The sequence below is a fragment of the Podarcis filfolensis genome (genome assembly GCF_964270895.1).
Source record: "Podarcis filfolensis genome assembly, chromosome: 4".
Classification (NCBI taxonomy): domain Eukaryota; kingdom Metazoa; phylum Chordata; class Lepidosauria; order Squamata; family Lacertidae; genus Podarcis; species Podarcis filfolensis.
The window spans coordinates 80243135-80250434 of NC_139607.1; the positions used below are offsets into that span (position 1 = coordinate 80243135).

General features: G+C 40.5%; 1 protein-coding gene across 2 annotated transcripts in view; it reads left to right on the forward strand.

Annotated features, from left to right (window-relative positions):
* Nucleotides 1–980, forward strand: part of MIPEP (mitochondrial intermediate peptidase) — a 53223-nt gene extending 52243 nt beyond the window's left edge. The window contains exon 20 of one of the 2 annotated variants that reach the window (XM_083609125.1): nucleotides 185–980. The gene's annotated coding sequence lies outside the window, so the exon portion shown is untranslated. Of the gene's footprint in view, nucleotides 1–131 lie in introns of both variants that reach the window. The other variant, XM_083609126.1, reaches the window with a different exon arrangement.
* Nucleotides 981–7300: the final 6320 nt, after the last annotated feature.

Consider the following 7300-nt stretch of genomic DNA (forward strand, 5'->3'; position numbering starts at 1 on the left):
GAACAGTGTCCAACCATCTCGTCCTCTGTCGTCCCCTTCTCCTTGTGCATCAGGGTCTTTTCCAGGGAGTCTTCTCTTCTCATGAGGTGGCCAAAGTATTGGAGCCTCAGCTTCACAATCTGTCCTTCCAGTGAGCACTCAGGGCTGATTTCCTTAAGAATGGATACGTTTGATTTTCTTGTAGTCCATGGGACTTTCAAGAGTCTCCTCCAGCACCATAATTCAAAAGCATCAATTCTTCGGCGATCACCCTTCACGGATTACTGCCTTGCCGTGGCGAAGGGGCTTGAATAACTCGGAGAAGCTATGAGCTATGTCGTGCAGGGCCACCCAAGATGGACAGGTCATATTGGAGAGTTTACACCTTGGAAGCAGGGGCCAGTAGGCGAAACTACAATAGACTCAAGAAACCTCAGTCTTTGTTCCCAAATAACTTGGGATTTTAAAATGCATAATAAATAAAAAAAATGCACAATAATTTAGGATACACTTTTCAGTTGTTATAGTGCTATCCTTAAACCATCTTTGCTTTGCTTTGTGTTTTTAATTTAAAAGTCAGACATTTATCAGACATTTAAGGTGTGTGCTTCGACCATTGTGCCAGTACAAAGATGTAATTTGACACATTAATGTTTTGCATTTTGTTTGGCTCTAACCACACGAGTGTGGAAAAGTTATCAGATTGCATCATCCTGTAGGCATTACATTTTTATGAACAGTAAAATTCACTCTAAACTAATTGCTCTGGATTAAGATGCCAATAAAGAATTGTTACAATAAAGATAAAGAAAAGGAATTATCCCACTTACTGGAATATTAACCCAGGGCTTTTCCTTGCTCTTGGAGAAGTTACTTTCTGTAATTCTCTATTGGAAGAAGGAAGGTTTATCGAGGTTAACTGTTATTAAAAGAGCCCATATACTAGGGCCTGGTCTGCACATCATAATAAACCATGGTTTTCTAAATACCAATTGATCAAACCATTGTGTGGTGTTTTGTGTGAACCCTTACAAGTAGCTTGATTATGGTTTGTTTACTTCCAACAAATCACAGCCTGAAGCTACGGTTTGCTGCTGACTTACAGTTTGTGGTTTCAGTTGCCTTGGCATCACATGTTTGCTTGACCACCTCATCCCAGATGCTCTCTAAACGACAAAGACAAGTACAGCTGGAAAAGAAACCAAACTTTGGAGAAGCAAACCATGGTTTCTTTGATCATATGTGAGACTACTTGTGGTTAAGTCATGGCTTATTAAAGAAGCCATGGCTTAGAAAAAAGTAGCATCTGTTTATTGAGATTTCTACATCTATAGTTTTCAATTTATGAGATGTTCCTCCACATGAATGTATGGCACCTGTTAGAAAAAAAATTGAGTTCTTTGATGGTAGAGGTGGGGCTCTGTTTTACTTCCTACTCTAGTCTGAAGTACAAATGATGAATATACAGGGCAAGGCCTTTTCATCTGCAGCACCCAAACTCTACCCCTCACGTATGGAAGGTTGGGCTAGTCCCTTTCCAGTTGGTGGAAGATGGTGTAGACCATGTGGCAACAGGCCTTCAAGTATTAGACCATTTGTGCCATCCAACTGGTTTGCGGTTTAGCTCTGCAGCTGGTTGTGCTTTGTGTATATGTGTTGCTTATTTATTATTATGATGATGTTTCTTTTAAAATCTACATTTATATGCACCTCTCTTCTGTGGAGCTGAAGCTGGTATACAGAAGGTTCCCAGATGGTCTTCTCCCCGTACATTAACTCAGACCGAAACCTGCTTAACTTTAGCAAGATTGCTTCAGGACCATATGCTGTCAATCCTCAAATGTTACAAAAGATTTGTCAGTTCAAATTATTTTTATCTATGAAATATACATGCACTGGAACTAAATAGCAACCATGGTCAAATCCCTTGCTAATGTATTGTTTTGTTGTCTTACTCAAAAGGAAACAGTATTCTGAAAAGATTTCTCCGTCATCTGCTAGCTTTAAAAATGCTTCCAGCTGCTCGGATGTCATAACTACGTTAGCCATTTATTCTGTGCAGATTTACAGAGATCACTGAAATTGGCTTGGTTAACATGTAACAAAAGCCATGATCTAAAACATTGAAGTGAAGGACTTACTGCAAATGAGCAGTGTGCTGATGGATGCTGTTCATTTGCCTCTGCCCCCACCCCCATGCATTGCAAGGGTGGAAACAGATCAGATGATTGGCTTAGTGTTATGTGCAAATGGACACTCACAGCTTGTTTGGAGAGAAACAAGCAGTGGCTTGCATGTAACTAAGCCAGAGCTCTAGGTTGTTTCTTCTCCCATGCAGTCCAGGGAGGAAGGGTTGTGTGTGAATGAGCAGCCTGCATAAGCAGGCTGTCCATTTGCAACAAGTCACGGTCTTCATATTACATATGTTGGGAAATAACTAGGGAATACCAATTAATTCTGAGGTCCCACATGTGTGGGAAGCCACAAAAGAAAAAATGTCTGACTGCTTGAATTCAAAAAGAGTGGTGTTTGACTTACTCTCTAGTCAAAAGAGCTCCCAGCACTAAAATATGCAGCACTTGCAAAGTGCAGGACATCTAGGTTGTTAGACCTTTTAAATGTCCCAGCATGAAGTGCTCACAATGTGCTCCCCACGTCTCTATCCCTCTTGCTGTGAATAGACTACAAACTTAAGTAAGTTTAAATGCTTTACTTACAGTAATCAAAGGTCTCACTCATGCATCATAGAATTTTAGAACTGTAGAGTTGGAAGGGACCACAAGGATCTTATTCTCAGAAAGTTCTTCCTGATGTTTAGTCAGAATCTCCTTTCTTGTAATTTGAAGCCATTGGTTTGATTCCTATCCTCCAGAGTACAAGCATCGTTCAATGCTGCAGCAGAAACAACACAAGTAAAAACTTCTTAAGTACAAAATACAAAAAGTATCTTTAAACATGGAGTCTGGACATGGGAGCACAAGCATAATATGTCTGGTTAGTTACATGGTTCAAGAAGAAAAGAGAGGGAGAGAACAGGAAAATAAAACTTTATGTCCTCCCTCTCTGGCGTTGATGGGTCATGACCAAGCTGAGCCTTCTCTAGAAATTTACAGCTCTGTGGTCCTTAACACTTACATTTACTAGCTAGCATAGACATGGGTTGTTAGGTATGACTGCAAAATCTCCCGCAACATGCTAACCAGGTCTTCATAATATTGTAAGCAGACCATGTTACTGAGTAGCTCCATTCAGTTGAAACTCTGCACATGCCCCAGAATGGTGTGTGAGATTTGGCTTTGCTAAGCAATCCAAGTATCATTGTGGTGGATAGGCAAGCTCTTATTGTGTTAGTCAGCACTGGTGTAAGATGGGGGATTGCATCTTTTCCCAGTTTACATTTATTCACACCTATTAATTTACAGTTGCAGTGCTAGCATTGTTGCTGGTCCTCTGGAGCAAGCACACTAATATTGATCTTAATCATCCAGACTAAGCAGAGTCATCAAGGTCAATGCAATTCTGTGTGTATGCAATCATTTCCAGTAAATGTCCTAAGAGAAATATTGAGAATTCTCAGAAATGAGCCTTTTGGTGACTACATGTGTCCCCATGAAAGTGTGAGCACACCTACAGATCTGGGAGCGATCTCTTGTGACCCACAATCTGTGCTTGCCCAGTCAACTCTTGGCAAATAGCACCATGTGGAAGAAGGAGCCATATTGTAGCACTCCTGTCTTATTGTCTCAGTTGGGTTCTCAGAAGGGCGTTTATATAACTGTCCTTTACTTTTAATATTGCCATTTGGTGCAAAGGGCTCTTCAACGCAGTTTTTCATTAAAAAGGGTAAACAATGAAACACTCAACATCAAAACATGCAAGTCATCTATTAAAATTATGAAACCAATATCACAACCGATAAAAGCAATAGCAGGAATCTTAAAATAACAGCAGTGAGAAGTAACAGCACTCTCAATAACCCAACCATATAAAACAGCAGGTGAAACGGGCTAAAAATGGTTAAGGATGAATTCTAACCATGTCTACTTCTAAGTTCCATTCAATTCAATGGGTCTTGCTCTCATGTAACTGGGGTTAGGGTTGCTGCTGACCACCAAATTTTGCGCAGATCATATATTAATCTGAAGGAAGGTTATGCTGCTTAAACTAAGCAGATCTGGCCCAGTAAGTGTCACCTTGGAATTGCATGTAAGCTGCTGGGTCTGGGTGTGTGTTTTACATCCCAATGATTTCAGTGGGATAATCATCCGGCAAATGCTTAAATCTCTCCATTTGAAACCGCTGGATCATGCTCTTAAAAGTCTCCGAGGTCCTTTGAAACGACATGTCTTTTTGCAGCAGCCTATATACCATGCCTAAGTGTCAGATCCAGAAGGAAAATTGTTGCAACACTTTCCATTGGAGCCTCTGGGGAATACAGGTGAACTAACAACTTTTATGCCACACTAAAACCCTCAATAAAATAAGTTATATCAGATTAATTGATACTAGGCAGTGGTAAAAGGTGTTTATTGCAGAGTGGATGTTTACATTATGGTTTATTATGGCCTTTGAAAAAGCACTGGGCAAAGAGAGTAGAGCAACAGCCCTAAATGGCATAGGCTAGAGGGTCTACCTCTTGTGTATATATTAGGCTGAACCTTCCATAATGATATAAAACAAATATCTGAATAATAAGGCTTGCAGCCCACCCACCAGAAATCATCTCCCGTACAGCACATTGGGGAAATGGGATTTTGCACCTTGGGCTTCAACCACAGCATCAAAAAAAGCCAATGAGCTTGTTAGCTACTATGGTTACCAGATTCTCAAATGGCAGCTGGGGATGGAATTTTCTGAAAACCCACATGAAAGCTTATCCACATAGTTTCACTCCCCCCCATCCCTTTCTCTTCCTTGAGCTCAATGAGAAGCAAGGGAGGTGTTTGTTTGTTTGACCAGTTCTGCTAAATATAGGAATACTTTTCAATGCCTTTCGTGGGTTGCTCTCCCCAAGGATGCTCACCTGGTACCTTCATTACATGTCTTTAGGCGCCAGGTGAAAACTTTTTTCTTCTAACACATTCTAGGGCTCTTAAAACGTGTTCGTAGGAATTCAGAAACATTGCTACTTCCAACTTATGGTGGCAGAGCATAGCCATCATGACTAGTGGTCATCAATGACCTTCTCCATGAAGTTGTCTAATGCTCTTTGAAAGCCATCCAAGATGGTGGCCCTCACTGCCTCCTTTGGGGACAAGTGTCATTGTTTAACTATGTGCTGCATGAAAAAGTCCTTCTATCTGTCGTGATAACTCCCTGATACATAAATGTATTGTTTGCATATTATTAGCTCGACTAGTCAGAATCACCCAATTCTGTGTATAAATACATTAAAAACAGATTCCTCCTCCGCCCCTACTAACAGCATTTTTGATGTTCAGAAGTTGCTATTTATCTCTTGGTTGTTGGGGTGGGGGAACCACCTAGTGATTTTGAGGTCCCGAAAAAGTTGCAAAAGGGAGACCGAGCCAGTTTCTGCTCACCCTACCTGCTACCTGCTTCTCTTGCTGGCAAAACAGTTCGGGGATTGGGAAGTTTCTTGGTCCTGCTCATCTTTCCCATGAACAGCGTTTACAGGAAAGGGTAATCAGCTGAGTTCACTGCATTTCTTTATGGACATATGCTTTAAGTATGTGCAAAAAAAGTTTCCCTGCTTGGCACCATGATTTCATTAGCTGGACTCTCGTTGGGAACAGCTACTGAGAAAGGGGATTCAAAGCTCTTCTACAATAAAGTAAATTATATGTGTGTAATAACATTGTGGAGGAATATTATGATTCATGCAGCTTTTCAAAGCTGTTGCTGTTCTTTGCGTTCTAGAAGTGCTTTGAAACCCTCCAAGTGGTAAAGCTTTTTCTCAGTGGGGTCATTTTTTAACATCTTTAAAAATCCCTTCTGTTGCCATCAGTTGATACAGCTGCAAAGCTAAAGGGAACAATGGCAAAGATCCTGCAAAGATTTAAACAGCTGCTCAGCTTTATGTGCTTTGCGAATAGCCTGTTGGAAAGGATATAAATCAAGCAAGCACCTGTATATATTTTTGCATGCTTAAGGGCAACGGGAGTGCTAGTTAAAGAAATACTAGACTTTTACTGGCTACAGTAAAAGTCTGTTATGTTTAACGCCTCCATCATCCACAGACGTCCTGTTCCGCAGCTATAATTTTGAAATCATCCTTCTCTCACACAGCTTGTGTGCTGGCTACCACCACCAGAACATGTAAATCTGAATTTCCAGTTTAAAGAAATAGCTGTAGTACAGATGCTGCCCCAGCAGAAAAGTTGTCCAGTGTCCACACCAGAGTTTACCGTGTGTTTGCAGCTGTTTGCATTCACATTTACTTTGTGTGGTATACATGATAACACCCTCAAACAGCACAATCTGAGTGCCCTCTCTTAAAACCTGGGTCTACCTGATAGTGGGGATAATAAGATAAGAAGGGAGAAATTGGGCTCCAAACTGCCCCACTTGGGTCACAGATGATTTAGAACCACAGAATTGTAGAGTTGGCAGGGACCACTAGGATCCTAATTCAACCCCTGCAATGCAGGAATCTTTTGCCCAATGTGGGGCTCAAACCCACAACCCTGAGATTAAGAGTCTCATGCTCTACCGACTGAGCTACCATGTTTTGGAGTTCTGGGGTAAGTGGATCCATCATTGCTTTCTGCCACTCCCCTTTCTATGCCTACTACTTCCTCAAGGCTTTCCTTTCTGGCTGTGATGGTGAACTAATTCTGGTTTGCTCCTGAACTGATCCCCCCCTTTTGTTTTTGTTTTTTTTTAATAAATTTTTTATTAGATTTTCCACCGTGATAACACAAACCACAAAGCAAGATGATACACAAAAACAGAAAAAGAAAAAGAGAAAAGAAGAAAAACGAAAAACAAGGGGGAACAATAAGCAGATAAACAATAACAACTAACTTAATTCTTCACAAATCCAACCTTTTAAACATCTTGGTTGACTTCCTCAAATCCCTCCCTTATGAGTTTCCTTGTAATTAAAAGTAACAGCTTTCCAATATCATTATTAAACTAAAACAATTTCCAATTATAGTCCATCTTACTCACTTTTCTTAACATTCTAAATCCCATTTATAACTTAATTTAATCCTAGGCCTATTTGCTTCTCTCAAGTAATTTCTAATTTTTTATATTACAATATTTATTCAAATAGTCCTTGAATTTCCTCCAATCCTCTTGAAACTCCTCTTCTTTCTGGTCGCGGATTGAGCCCCCTCCCCTTTTGAGCCCACAG